Below are 15,615 nucleotides of genomic sequence, written 5' to 3' on the forward strand. Positions count from 1 at the left end.
AAAAAAAAAAAAAAAAAGGAAACAATTGACAATAGATTTCTCTCTAACAGATCCATTGGTCATTTGGTAAAACAAAAATGCAAAAGCCTTTTGGGAAGCCCCACACTTCTGCCAGAGTGAGGACACAGCCTGGGACTGTGATATGGGCCAAGGTAAGGGTGGAGTGAGAGACAGTCCACCCTCCGATTACAGGTGCCATTTCTCAGGGGTCACCTTAGTCATCAGCCCAGACCCCAGGGCCACACTGTGAACCCATTTTCAACTGTCTGCCTCCAGTTCTCAAGAGCAGAACAAAACCATTAGTGTTTAATATTTAAACAAAAACCTTTTATTATTAGTCACTTTAAGTCCCAGTGATGATTATTAAGACATAATGGATAGGGTCTTATTTTTAAAGCTTGATTTTTAATGACTGAGATAGAAATCAGAACTAAAAAAAGATCGAGCTCCCTTGTTCTCTAGAGATTGTGATTTCTTCAGGTCAGAGCCTTGGGGAGATTTCCTGGCTCCTCTAAAAGCTGGGGCTGCCTTTCTCACCCTAGAAATCTGTTTACATACGTAGGCAGAAAAGTGTCCCCAGGAAGAAAATGCACACTTCCCACATGGCACATTTCCCACATGCAGGGCCTCAGGGCCACAGCCAGGGTAAGAGGCCAGTGCTGCTACCAGCCACCAGACCCATCTCCCAAGCCCTCGGCCATAGGACATCTGACCTGGCCTTTGGTAGTTGACTCTAATTACAGGGTCCCAGGTACTTGGAATAAGCTCATATTTTTATGGCTGGTCTCTTCAGGGGAGTTTTCTGAGGTTGGTTGATTCTTCTTTATTTACCAGGACAACAGAGCCTGCTCCACACACTGGAACCAGAGGTGGATGAGGATTGGAGGAGGAAGAGGAGAAGGCAGGGGGTCTGGCCCAGCCTCTTCACTGACCCTTGCAGGTGTCAGTTCAAAGTCTTGAGTGGAGCTCCTGGATGACTGGACAACCAGGGGGCGAGCGGATTAGTCCAATCCAGTGAAGCAGGCTAGAGACTATAATGGGGAGCAGGGAAATCCCTTGAGTAATAAAATCAAAAAATATAAAATTCCAGGCCAGGCATGGTGCCTTATGCCTGTAATCCCAGCACTTTAGGAGGCCAAGGTAGGAGAATTGCTTGAGCTCAGTAGTTTGAGACCAGCCTGAGCAACCCCATCTATACCAAATACATATTATAGGTAATATATGTATAACACATGTATTTATATATATATATATATGTGTGTGTGTGTGTGTGTGTATATATATATATTATCACTGTATTCCTTGGAGTTATAACTATATTATATATAGTACTTATATATATAACTATATATAGAACTACATATATATTTTATATATAATAGTTTATATATTATATATAACTCCTAAGAATACAGTTGTAACATATATACAGTTGTTATAAGATATACACAGGAATGCAGTTATAACATATCTATAGTTGTTATAACATATATATGGGAATACAGTTATAATATATAAAAAAATTATTATATATTATATTATATATTATATATAATTATATATTTTTAGATGGTCACTTGACCTTATAACATAAATATATAATGCATATTATTATACATGTTATCTATCTATATATTATCTATATAGAGAGTTATATCTATAACTATTTTATATATATAGATAACCCCTAGGAATACATTTATAACACACATATATAAATATAATATATATTATATATATAAAACTGCTAGGAATACAGTTTAATAAGTCATGTGCATGACATGTGAAGAAAACAATAACATTTTATTGAGAAACATAAGATGTTGACTACAGGGAAAACTGCATCCTCTTTTTTAACATGTACTACATATTGTAAAAATAACAATTATTTTGAAATAAAACTAAATTTAATGCAAATTCCAGTAAAAAATCATTTCAGACTTTTTTTTTGTTATGGCAAAAAAATTGATTTCAAATTTCTTCTGAATGAATAAGCATTCATAAATAGCCGGGCAAAATAATGAGAGAACATTTGTCCTATTGAATATTATAAGCATACAAGTATAAACATGAAATTATTATATAATAATAGAAAGCTCAATAGCACAGAATCCAGAATTCAGAAACAGGCTCGTGTGTGTGAGAATTTGATACATGATCAAGGTGAACTATCAACAAAATGAGTTGGAAAAACTGACTAGCCATTTGGAAAAAATAGAAATAATGAATCTCCATGCCTAAATAAATTTCAGAAGGAGCAAATATCTAGACATAAAAATGTACATTTTAATTAAAATACTAAAATAAAGCATAAGTAATTGATATATAATTTTAGCACACAACTTTTTAGATGGTCACTTGACCCTATGTATTAATATTTTACAGTCTGAATCAACAATTCCATTCATGGGATTTTTTGTCCCCCAAGGCCATAATGGGTCAAGGTGACAGAGAAAGATATACAAGGATGGTCGTTAAACATTTTTGTAATGGTGAAAAATTGGAAACAACTTAAACGTTGATTAAATAAATTATAGCATATCCATACAATGAAGCCCAAACAGCCAATTAGAATAATGATATATTACCACACTGATACTCTGTTGCCTGAGCACTGTCGGTAGGAAGGGCTGCTCCTGTTACAGCCCTGACAGTAGTTTATGTCTGTGCCGGTTGATCCATCCTCACCAACACCAGGGGGTGTCGTTCACATGCTTGTTATCTAGAGCTGTCCTTTCTGCCCATCAACAGACAGGCCTGCCCATGTGCACAGGCCATTGGTCTCAACTACGTATGGTTTGCCCTGTAATGCCTTCCGAATGGCCAGCTGAAAAGATTGATAGTTAGAGCAGAGGACCTGAGGCACCTGATCCACAGACCAGACGCTTAGGAGGCTTCTTTGTCCTCCTGAAGTGCAGGCCAAGTTTTGGTGTTCATCAAATCAGTGATCAATGACCGGCTATCACATCTACTGCAAAAATATATGGCACTTCCCTCTCCACCTCCACAGTGGGCGGTGAAAATTAATTGAGTTCAGGCTGTGAAAAACTTAAGCTGCTATATGAAATGCAAAATCATTAAGCGTCAGAGGTTGTAACATTCTGCTTGTGGCCTTGGGACTGAAACACCAGATGTCGTGCCCCATAATGACTTCACTTCTCATCCAACTTCAATAACTCAAGATTGAGTGCATTTGGGGTTTTGACCTTGCACTGCTATACCGAGATTCAGCAGAGGCTAACTACCCCCAAGACTCCTTCCAGAGAACTGGGACCTCAGGATCATCTTTAACACCTTCACAGAGAGTATGGAGACAAAGCCCTTGCCACATAGACCCGCCATGCCACAACACCAGGTGGAGACGCACCATTGCTTGAGTTGGTGAGTGAAGAGGGCCGTTGTTTGTGTTATTTGAGGGCTGTCGAGGGAAGAGAATTAGGTAAGCTCATTTAGAACTTACTAGAACACTTCTCAAAAAGATGTCTCAGCGTGGGGCATAGTTAAGACATACTTAAGAGTAATCATCTCCAAATGAGTGATTTTTGTTTTCTTGTTTATTTCCTTATTTACTTGCGTTGTCCTGGCTCAAGGAATAAAGAAGGCATTTATGTAACAAAAGTGGTGTGAGTCACCCTTTCAAACCTTTAAGATTGGTTTTCAAACTGTTAAAAATTCTTGCAGGTCCACCATGAAAGTTGCCATAGAAGCCTGAAGTTACCACAGCTTATAAGGAAGTGGTTATTGATTATGACGGATGGAGAAAGTGTAAGCTGCCTGTGTTTCATTCAGACTCAGACTAGCTCTGGTTAGAGAAGTCAACTAAAAGGAGGAAAAGAGGAAGTTCTGCAAAAATAAATTCAAGGGTCAACTAGCAGTGGATAAAGACACAACTATGATCTCTGTGACTCTTTCCTCTTTTATCTGACATTTTTTTCACTTCTGCATGATAAAGAAAATAGAGACATGGCATGCTGGAAAGAAAACTAAAGCTGTCTCTTTAATTAAGTCCACTAACCTCAGAAGGAAGTCTGAAGTGTTCTTGTGGCATCGACAGACGAATGATAGTAACTGCTAAGACAGAAACTACTTGGAAAAACTATTGATTTTAGATTCAGAGAAAATGAATAAGGAAAAGTTAAAGATTGATGAGAAAGGGATAAAATGTGCTACGAGAATTTTTTCTAAAATTCACGTTTTAAAAAAATGAGTTTATAATGGATTTTAGGTGAAATTCCTTTAATAAAGAGTTACATGTTTCCTGACTATGTGTAAGAAATTCATGATTGTGACTCTGAGAGACTTGAATAAAAGGACCCGCATGTCTTTTGCCCTGTGATGGCCTGCCTAAATTGCAGGGCTGTAAAAAGGAAAACCACCTTTAAAAGTTTCAACCCTAAGTTGCCTTTATTTTACAGAAGAATTTCATGTGCGTGCTAAAATACATATGTATAGCATAGAATGTATATGTAATTTCCTAATAAAATCTTCTGTTTTAGTGTACTTACATCTGGGTACATAACCACCCCATATCTCTTTGGTATTCTTATTTGTTCTGCTTTTCCATTTTACCTATTTTCCCCTAAGTGCCAAACATGAATAAAATTGCTAGCATTGATTATTTTTCCTTCACTAATACATCCCTTTGAGCCTGTTTCCCCAGAAACAAATAACTGGGGACAAGCTACCCTTTGCTGACACATGAGAATCCTATAGTTGCAGACAGGAACAAAGATTCTAAAGGAAGTCTTTGTCTTCAATTCTCATTCTCCCCGCATCTTCTAGCCCTCTCCTCATCCCCTTCCATCTGACCCCAGTTCCGTTGTGACAGATTGTTATAATAATGACAGTGAATCATGGCTTTCTGGGTCTATGTCCCGTTGGTTCTTCCATTAAAAGATGGAGTCTATTTCTGCACCTCCTGAATCTGGAAGGTCCTTGAAACCCACTTGGACCAATAGAATGTAGCAGAAGTAGCATCGTGCAAGTTCTGGAGGCTAGGTCCTAGTATCCTGAGACCACCATGCTGTGAGGAAGTCCATTCTGGTGTGTTGGAAGATAAGAGACCGTGTAAAAAAGAACAGAGACACCGCATCCCACAGTCAGCACCATCTGCTGAGAGTAAGTGATACCTTCTTAGACCCTCAGCCCCAAACTCCCAGGTGACGACAGCCAAGTAAGTGAGTCCAGGCAAAACAAGTAACAGAACCAGCCAGATTTCCAGCCCTCAGGATCATTAGAGATAATAAATCACTGTGCTTTTTAAGCCACTCAGTTTTAGGGTGGCTTGTTATACAGCAATTGGTAACTGATACATCCTCCAAGAAACTATGTCTTGCAGAAAGAGTTCTACAAAAGGATCAGAAATAAACCATAATTTAACCTCCTTCCTTTGATCTACTCCCACCCCGGGTGCACATTCTCCTGCAGCCTACATTCTGGAAACATGCCATTAAACATTCATTCTTTGGAGGAGCCTTTGTTCTGGCCTGTCTCTTAAATTATTGAAGAATTCCTCTTATGTTCATTTTTCTGCCTGTTAACAAATGTTTGAGGGAGGGAAGAAGGAAGATGGCTTAAGTTGAACTCCCAGAAGGCAGAGGCAAGATACTCAAACATCATTTCGTGTATTCCCAGGATAAAGCCCCGAACAGTAGGCACTAAATAAACTTTACTTGAAGATAGCAATAAGAGAGAAGGCCACCATCAAAGACATTGGATCACAATCTTATTCAGGACATGCAAAGCATCATGTACTTGGTCTTAAAAACCAGAATCTTTTAAAGATCGGAACAGCCAGAGGCAGAAACAAGATTGGGTTGTAATATTTTAAGGCTACCACAAGATGTACATCAAATAAATTCTGCTACATTTTCAGCAAACTCCCTTCTCAAATATGAAGCACATTAGTAATTTGCCATGAGGGGGAAAGCACATCATAACAGCATCTTGTTGTAAGAGGAAAGTACACTTATGGGGAAAGTGCCGGATGCTTCCTTCAGTGAGGAACTACGTACAGGATTCAGAAAATACCCAGGGTTTGAAAGTTGTGCTGTAGAAGCACCAGTTAGAACTGAGAATCTCCTGGGCTCCTTTAATAATACCACAAAACAAAATGAACTAAAATTCTGGAAGGATTCTTCTGAGCAAATCCATGTTTCATAGAACAAAAAGTCAGACATGCACAGCTTCCACCTAAATTCACCAGATTGTGCTGCTCACATGGTGAATAATTCAAAAGTAATAGACAAGTGATTTTTGTTAACCTTATGGCCTTGGTTAATTTTTTTGTTTTGTTTTCTTGGGGGTTTGTTTATTTGTTGAGATAGTTTTGTTCTTGTCGCCCAGGCTGGAGTACAATGGCGTGATCTCGGCTCATTGCAACCTCCGTTTCCCGAGTTCAAGTGGTTCTCCTGCCTCAGCCTCCCAAGTAGCTGGGATTACAGGCACCTGCCACCATGCCCGGCTAATTTTTTGTATTTTTAGTACAGACAGGGTTCCATCATGTTGGGCAGGCTGGTCACAAACTCCTGACCTCAGGTGATCCACTTGCTTCGGCCTCCCAAAGTGCTGGGATTACAGGCAGGAGCCACAGCACCCGGCCCTATGGCCTTGGTTCCTTATCAGTCTGCTAGACTTTGAATGCTATACCAAACAAGGAGGTCACACAAACATCGAGAAGCAGTATTCAAATCTAGACCACTATTGAAATTGGCTTAGTCCAGTTGAAATCAACTCCAAGTTTAAATGGCTTGAGTCAGGAAATTATTTTGGGTAGCATTTTCCAGCAAGGTGGTCTGATAAGTGAAATTTGCTGTTATTATGTTGTTGCTGCTGCTGTTACTGATTTATATTTTTGGTTTGGTTTGGTTTGGTTTGGTTGGTTTGGTTTGGTTTGGCTTGGTTTGGTTTGGTTTGGTTTGGGAGTTTCTTTCAGTTGGTCTTAATGCTCAGAATTTTTTCTGTGCCACTGCCAGATATTAAGTGATAGTTGGCTCCCTGACAGCCTGCATTCTGAAAAATAATAAAACTTAGGCCACTAGAGGTATAAAATAAATAAAAACCACAAAACCAAGTTTATTAACTTTCCAGGCAAGGAAGCACACACTAGTAAAGAAATACACTGAATAGTTAGCAGAGAGGGGGAAAGTTAGGGATTTTTCAATCTAGAAAGTGAGGGCTCACAGATTAAGGTTTGAACACCAGCATTGCAGGTGGCCCCAGTGAATCCATAGGCCTGAACCCAATTAACTCAGACAAATCCAGTCATTCACTGGTCAAGCAAGAGTCTTTGGTTGGGCCCATAGGGGTTTGGTGTTTGGGTCCATTTCAGTTGCTTAGAATTTGTTAGGCAGAGATACAACATTGATTTTGATATCTCCTAGGGCAAATGTGGCTGAAAGTGGACATTTTTGCTTTGACAACTCCATCTGGTCCTCCTCTATGAAAGCTCCATCTAGGGCCGGGTGCAGTGGCTCATGCCTGTAATCAACACTTTGGGAGGTCAAGGCAGGTAGATCCCTTGAGGTCAGGAGTTCGAGACCAGCCTGGCCAACATGGTGAAACCCTGTCTCTACTAAAAATACAAAAATAGCCAGGCATGGTGGCGCATGCCTGTAATCCCAGCTACTTGGGAGGCTGAGGCATGAGAACTGCTTGAACCCAGGAGGCGGAGGTTGCAGTGAGCAAAGGTCATGCCATTGCACTCCAGCCTGAACAACAAGAGTGAAACTTTGTCTCAAAAAAAAAAAAAGCTCCATCTATGACAAGGGTGTGCATTTGGTGATTTGTCTCCCTTTATAGTCTTAAGCTCAGTGTTTGGGAATTTCGCAGTCATCTCTGGTAAATGTAAAACGTGTCTACGAATGAATGCAGTTCACATGTTCAAGGGGTCTCCACTGCCCTGCCCTGGTTCTACTCTAGAATTAGCCCTTCTTCCAAATTCCACTTTTATCCAACATGCCAGGATCCTAGCTTTGGACTTCTCTTCGAACAGCAAATAGTAGCTGGTAAAAAATACTTTTGTATGATTACATTAGACAACTGTGATCCCCTCTGAGCAACTGTGTTCCCCAGAATTCTTGGTAGATTTTAGGAATATTGATGTGGAAATGTCAAAGAATGCTTTCACAACATAGCAGATGATGGAGAAGGGGCGGGGGATGATAAAGAAGAGAGAATAGAAGGTAGGAGGAAAGGGAAGAAAAAGAGCTTAATGAATATCATTGTGGTGAAGTGCAAAGAGAGATGAAAGAAAAATGGTATGGGAGAAAAATGATAGCATGGAATAAACCTAACTGAGCCAGGGCCTTATGTGACCAGAAGGCAAGAGAGAAACAACAGCAGCTGGAGAAGGCTGCAAAGCTAAGCAAGTTCATTTTGCACAGTCCGGGCAGGAAAATGCCGTTGGCTAGAACAGAAAATAACGTGATTTTTCCCCCTGCTGATGCTTCTCTGGGATCCTGCCAAGGCTCTATTCTACAGAACCAAAAACTAAATAGACTAATTATTCCGATGTGTTCCCTTCGTTCTCTCCCTAGAATGGTATTCAACCTGCCCAGGATACCAGAAATTTCTGTGAATTTGGATGACAAGGCATTAGCCAGCATGTTTCTCTCCATCCCACAACACCTGCTGCTGAAGAGGAAGCATTTGCCCCTTGCATGCAAATCATGTTTTGCAAATGAAGCCTCTAATGAGCACTCTCATGGAAGTACCCTAGAGCAGGTAACACTTACATGAGGCACAAACTCAAAAATGAAAAACAAACTCATTATCTGCTAGCCCAGAGCTAAGCATTTGCTATAAAACCACTATTCTCAATCTTTTCCTTGAACATAATTAATAGTTCTCCAAAATCCTCTGTGAATATTTGCCCAGCTATGGCACCCAGAGTCCTTGATGTAGTAGGTTCAGAATCAATGTTAGAACTGTAAAAACCTTAGAGATCATCCAGTACATGCCTTCTTCTCTCAGAAGAGGACATTGCAGCCAAGAGAGTTGTGCGAATTACTCAGGGTTACTCTACTAAATAGGAAAAGGTCTCTTAATTCTCAGTACAACATTCATTTCACTGCCCTATGACACACATCCTAACTTATCACCCACACTCTCTCCTCCACCTTCATCATGTCCCTTGCCACTGAAGAATTCATTTTTCTGCCACAACAGAAAATCTAACAGACAGTGGTTAAAACCATAAAGATATTTCCTGTTTCCTACATGAGAGGCTGGATGTAGGTGGCCCCAGGGTTTGTCTGCTGCTCAGCGATGTGATCAAGAACCCAGGCTTTTCTCATCCTTCTATCTGGGCACCCAGTGTGCAAATCCTTCATCCTTGAACCTGTGACTTCATGGTGACCGGATGGCTTCCGCAGTTCCAGGCATTATGTAGTCACACCAATGCCCAAGCAGAAAATAAAGGGATGGGCAGAAAAGGACTTTGCTTTTGGATCAGGGAGGAAAATCTTTTCCAGAAATAAGATTTCCTTTTATGTCTCCTTGGCCAAAACTAGATCCTGTGGTCATCCCTAGCTGAAAAAAAAAAAAAAAAAAAAAAGCCTAAAAGAGAAATTATGTGGCAAATGGTAACATTGCCATCATTAGAAGAACAAGATTATGTAACAAGGACGAAAGGTGTATGGCTGTTAGACAAGTGTATCAGTTAACCACACAAAAAAGACACCAGAAAAAAGTTATCTCCAAATATGCTGGGTTAACTCAGGAATAGAAATAAGATTATAATCTGGAATGCATGAAATGGCAAGCCACCAGTGCATTCAGTGAGGGAAGGGTAAGGGGACTTTTATTAGCAAAAAACAGATTTACCCAAGCTGCTTGGAAACAGAGTTCATTGGTTCCAGAGGTTTGAAGTCAGAGTTCTTGTCAGTTCATTGGTGGAGATGTCATTACCAGGCAACTATTCTTTCAAGAACATGTTATGTGAATTAGCGCAGTTCTAAAGAATGTCTGGTGATGAACCTTATCAAAGCAGGAGATGCGTGAAGGACTCCAGAGGTTTTTAGAAAGTCCCTGGAAGTAGTTCTTACCCCAGACACATAAGCATGAGCCTTCTCTCCATCTGGCCTTCCCAGCTGTATTTTGCCTGGGTCTGACAAAAGTGATTTCTTCCTAGTATCTGCAACTCTCACACTATCAACGTGCAACAAACCTCCTCCAAAATTCAGTGGTTTAAAACAGCACCCATTTATTGTTTCTCTGGGACATGGAGGTCAGCTGATCCCACTGAGCTCATTAGATGGTTCTGCTGCTCTCAGTTGAGTTTGTTCAGAAACTCTAGATCACCAGGATGTCCACACGGAGCTAGGCTCTGCTCCACGAGTCCCTCCTCCTTCTGGACCAGCAGGCTACTGAGGAATGCTCTTCTCATAGCAAAGGCCCAGACACAGGAATGCAAGCAGGATCACACAGGGCCTCCTACCTCTAGACTGATGACCAGGACACTGTCAACTGCTGTCTCATTCTATCAGCCAAAGCTAGTCATATGGCCAAACCTGAAGGCAGGGCTGGAGAAACCTACTAGTGGAAGGAGCTGCAAAGTCACCTGGCACAGAGTGTGGGTCCAAGGAAAAGTGAGAATGTGGCCCTGCATAGTGGCTCATGCCTGTAATCCCAACACTTTGGGAGCCCAAGGCAGAAGGATTGCTTGAGCCCAGAAGTTTGAGACTAGCCTGAGCTACATGGTGAAACCCTGTCTCTACAAAAAATAGGAAAATTATCTGAACGTGGTGGTGTGCTCTCCTAATCCAGGCTACTCAGGAGGCTGAAGTGGGAGGATCACCTGAGCCCAGGAAGTGGAGGCTGCAGTGAGCTATGATCATCTCTACACTCTGGCTTGGGTGACACAGTGAGTCTCTGTCTCTCAAAGAAAACAAAAAGGAAAGTAACGATGTGGGGCCAGTGATGCAATCTGGCTCACTAAGCAGCCAATGCCATGTGCTCCACTTTTTTGCATTCACTCCCAACCTCCCTCCCCAAACACACTCACTGTGCTTTCCTTTTGCTTCCTTCTCTACTCTCCTCCACCACCTCTATCACCTTTCTTTCTTTTCTTTTTTTTTTTTTAAATTATACTTTAAGTTCTAGGGTACATGTGTACAATGTGCAGGTTTGTTACATATGTATACATGTGCCATGTTGGTGTGCTGCACCCATTAACTCATTATTTACATTAGATATTTCTCCTAATGCTATCCCTTCCCTAATCCCCCAACCCATGACAGGCAACGGTGTGTGATGTTCCCCACCCTGTGTCCAAGTGTTCTCATTGTTCAATTCCCACCTATGAGTAAGAACATGCGGTGTTTGGTTTTCTGTTCTTGTGAAAGTTTGCTGAGAATGATGGTTTCCAGCTTCATCCATGTCCCCACAAAGGACATGAACTCATCCTTTTTTATGGCTGCATAGTATTCCATGATGTATATGTGCCACATTTTCTTAATCCAGTCTATCATTGATGGACATTTGAGTTGGTTCCAAGTCTTTGCTATTGTGAATAGTGCCGCAATAAACATACGTGTGCATGTGTCTTTATAGCAGCATGATTTATAATCCTTTGGCTATATCCCAGTAATGGGATGGCTGGGTCAAATGGTATTTCTAGTTCTAGATCCTTGAGGAATCGCCACACTGTCTTCCACAATGGTTGAACTAGTTTACAGTCCCACCAACAGTGTAAAAGTGTTCCTGTTTCTCCACATCCTCTCCAGAACCTGTTTCCTGACTTTTTAATGATCGCCATTCCAACTGGTATCACCATTTTTTTCTTATATCTCTGTACACAGTGGGGTGGCCATGGAAGTCCTTGGTGGAGAGTGAGTGGACGTGGGATGTAAGGTGCTGTCAGCACTAAGTGGGGTGCTCCATGGCCCCTGCAGCCAGGAGCAGTGTTCTCACCCAGCAGGGGAGCTCTGCCTCCCCACATGTGTAGGGACAGTAGGAGGAGTGTGACCTCAATGCCTGGCTCTTCCCAGACTCAGGCTTGAGCCAATCCTGCTGGTGTTTCCACCATGGAGCCTGCCAGAGGCCTCAGGAATCTTACATGACTGTGCCTGACTGCAAATGGCCACGGAGGCTTTTCAGACACAGTCTCTGTTTATCTGAAGGCACTCTGGCAGTGCTGCCGTCCCAAAGCCCCGACACATGACCCAAGCCTTGGATTAAATCCGCGCTTCATTCCTTTCTCAGTGTGCATTTCAAGTGAGAAGATCGCTCATGAGGAAGTCATCTTTCGCCTGCTTGACTCTCTGAAAAACAAATGGATGCTGAATGCAGCCTGCTCACCGTTTGCTTACTCGCCAATTTTAAAAAGTGTGTTCTCTAATGAATACATTAGTAGTGTGTCTGTGTTTTCAACAGAAATGGTGGAAATTGATTGAAGACGACTTTCAGAGTGAGGATGCATTCCTGATGAACCCTATGAACCAGCTGGATGGATGATCCCAGTTCTAGTCACTCCTCTCCTCCTTCCTTGGTTAGGTTTTTCTTGCCATAACCTCATGTTCACAACTACTAAAGGGAACAAGGTCTTCTCAGCCCCAAACACAGGCTGCCTCTGCCAAGCCACGCAGGCGATGAGTAGACACAGCACACTAGGGAACACATTTGGAACTTTTTTCTGTTCCATTTTCCTCTGGTCAAATGGCAAAGGATAGCCTTTGACACCAAACTACTGGAGCCTGCATCTGAGCAGAGGCTGGCTTTAGATGGCTTTTCAACTAAAACGGGAAGAGGCAGTGGGGCTGTCATGAGGGTGCTCTTCAGTGGGAGCCAGGGGACCTGGATTCCAACCCCAATTCCTTCTGTCCCTAGAGCTGAGATCTCAAGCTCGTCACTCATCCTCTCGGAGCCTTTGTTTCATCATCAACATACGGGCTTGCAGCCAGGGAAACATCCTCAATATTCAGTTTTCACTTGACTGGCCAGATGAGCAGTGCCTTGAGGCATAAGCCACACAAATGTCTTCACTTTGTAAAGTTGAGCAACACAGTTCTGAAGAGCACTGCTGGGGCTTGAATGTATCCATCATTGGGTCCTCTCCACACCTAATCAATCCTGATATAATTCCTTCTACTCTGTTGTAGAGAAAGCACGGCAAAGTCTATAAGTAGTCAAGACATTGTGAGATAGTCTTCTTGGCAAATAGATCAGTAAAATCAATCACTAGTTTGTTTCAAGGGCTGGTGCCATTCTGGGACAGCTCATAGAAGCTCAAAGACCGGGCTATTGAGAAATACTGACATGGTCTTCTCTGGTGGAGTTTATGTTCTAATAGTGGGATGTGTGCCATTAACAAGCAATTAAATAGATGCTAATTTCAACTAGTAATATGTTTATGTAATACTACATATTTAGTAATAGTTTAAGTAATAAGTTTATGAGAACTGGAACAGTGCACCAAGCCCAACAGACTGAACTGTGGCCCCCCAAGGTTCTATGTTGAAGCCCTAACCCCCACTGTGATGATATTTGGAGACTGGGCCTTTGGGAGGTGATCAGAGTTAGATGAGGGCCCTTGTGATGGGATTAGTGCCCTTATAAGAAGAGACACAAAAGAGCTTGCTCTTTCTCTCTTTCTCTCTGGCTTTTAAGGACACCGCAAAAAGGCAGTCATCTGCAAGCCAGGACGAGAACCTTCACCAAGGATCCCAGTTAGCCAGCACCTTGATCTTGGACTTTGCAGCCTCCAGAACTGTTAGAAAATAAGTTCCTGTTGGGTAAACCATAAGGCTGTGGTCTTTTGTTATGGCAGCCTGAGCTGACATTATTTGATAGAGAGTACATGGGCATAGGAAAAGTCTCACTGAAGAAGAGCTTTTGAGCTGATGCCTGAAAGACAAGAAGGAGCTATCTACACCCTGACCTTTTGAATTTTTATTTAGATCTTATATTAATTTTATAATAAAGAAATGTTTATCATATGCTCAAATATAAGGTGATCCCAATACCAGAGGATCCTACTTTTAAATAAAAATACCTAAAAAATAAGTGTTTTGACTAACTCAAATATATAACCCTTAGGGGTATAGCAAAAATAGTCAAATATCTGCTTAACATATTTAATGAACTACTCATACTGTTTTTTAAATATTGCTTTTTCTCATCTCTCATTTATGAAACAATTTTATCCAAATTTTTGTATTTCTTGATCATCAGGGTCAATTTCTAACAAATGACTTTTGAGTCATCTAAGAATTTTCCAAGTAGATTAACTTCCTGGTAATATGTGTTGCTTGACACATTGCATTGTCAGAGGGTATTTATCCCAGGCCTCAAGTAGCCATTCTCATTATGTTAGGAGAGGTCCTTTCATTTTTATTTTTTTAATCTTATAGGTGCATGCGGTAGGAAAAATAATGGCCCCCCAAAGATGTCCACGTGCTAATCCCCAGAACCTGTGAATATGTTAGGTTACATAGCATAGGGGAATTAAGGTGGCAGATGGAATTAAGATTGCTAATCAGCTGACCCTAAAATATGGAGATTATCCTGGATCATCCAGGAACATCTAATATAATCACAGGGGTTCTTAAATGTGGAAGAGACTGCAGAAGGGTAGGTCACAGTAATGTGATACGAGAAAGACCCAACCTACTCTCAAGATGGAAGAGACGGCAGCAAATCAAGCGTGCAGCCTGTAGGAGCTGGAAAAGGCAAGATAATGGATTCTTCCATAGAAACTTCAGAGGGAACACAGCCCTCTGGATACCTTGATTTTAGCCCAGTGAGACGCTTTTTGGACTTCTAAGCTCCAGAACTGGGGGGCTAATAAGTCAGAGTTGTTTTAAGCCATTGCATTTGAAGTAATTTGTTACAGCAACCATAAAAATAGAGTAACACAATGCATAATCTTGATCATAGAGTAACACAATGCATAATCTTGATCATAGAGTACCACAATGCATAATCTTTATCATAGAGTAACACAATGCATAATCTTGATCATAGAGTAACACATTGCATAATCTTGATGTTCTTGATTTTCACGGTGGAACCACATTCTGTATCACTCTACTAAGTAATTTTTTTTTTTTTTTTTTAGATAGAGTCCTGCTCTGTCACCCAGGCTGGAGGGCAGTGGTGTGATCTGGGCTCACTGTAGCCTCCACCTCTCAGGTTTAAGCAATTCTCCTGCCTCAGCCTTCCAAGTAACTGGGACTACAAGTGTGCACCACCAAGCCCAAATACTTTTTGTATTTTTGATAGAGGCGGGGTTTCGCCATGTTGGCCAGGCTAGTCTCGAACTCGTGACCTCAAGTGATCCGCCTGCCTCGGCCTCCCAAAGTGCTGAAATTACAGGCGTGAGCCACTGTGCCGGGCCTCTAAGTGATCTTTCAAGGGCTTACTTGAAACAATAACGAAGACATGCTATTATGAAGCCATTCCTCCTAGGATCAATTGGTAAATTTTATTTAATCTTTCTCCAGCTCTCATTCCATCAGATGACTCATATGTGCCTAAAACTAGAATTAATGGAGGTTATATCAGGTTAATGCTCTTTTCAACAAAGAGCAGAAAAGGTTGTTGTTCACAATTACGTAATTGAGTATATGCCCTGAAATACAAGAAACTTTTCTTATAAGTGACTCTTTTCTGAGG

At 41.3% G+C, this 15,615-nt stretch overlaps 1 long non-coding RNA gene across 1 annotated transcript in view; it reads left to right on the plus strand.

The window, feature by feature from the left end:
- The first annotated feature begins 2,757 nt into the window (after positions 1 to 2,757).
- The window catches only part of LOC105515153, a 35,195-nt gene continuing 22,337 nt past the window's right edge, over positions 2,758 to 15,615 (plus strand). Inside the window, exons 1-3 of the long non-coding RNA XR_001002271.1 lie at positions 2,758 to 3,381; positions 3,682 to 3,765; positions 7,383 to 7,506. This is a non-coding gene — a long non-coding RNA (uncharacterized LOC105515153). The remainder of the gene's footprint in view (positions 3,382 to 3,681; positions 3,766 to 7,382; positions 7,507 to 15,615) is intronic.

Source organism: Colobus angolensis, unplaced genomic scaffold (assembly GCF_000951035.1).
Source record: "Colobus angolensis palliatus isolate OR3802 unplaced genomic scaffold, Cang.pa_1.0 Scaffold255, whole genome shotgun sequence".
Taxonomy (NCBI): domain Eukaryota; kingdom Metazoa; phylum Chordata; class Mammalia; order Primates; family Cercopithecidae; genus Colobus; species Colobus angolensis.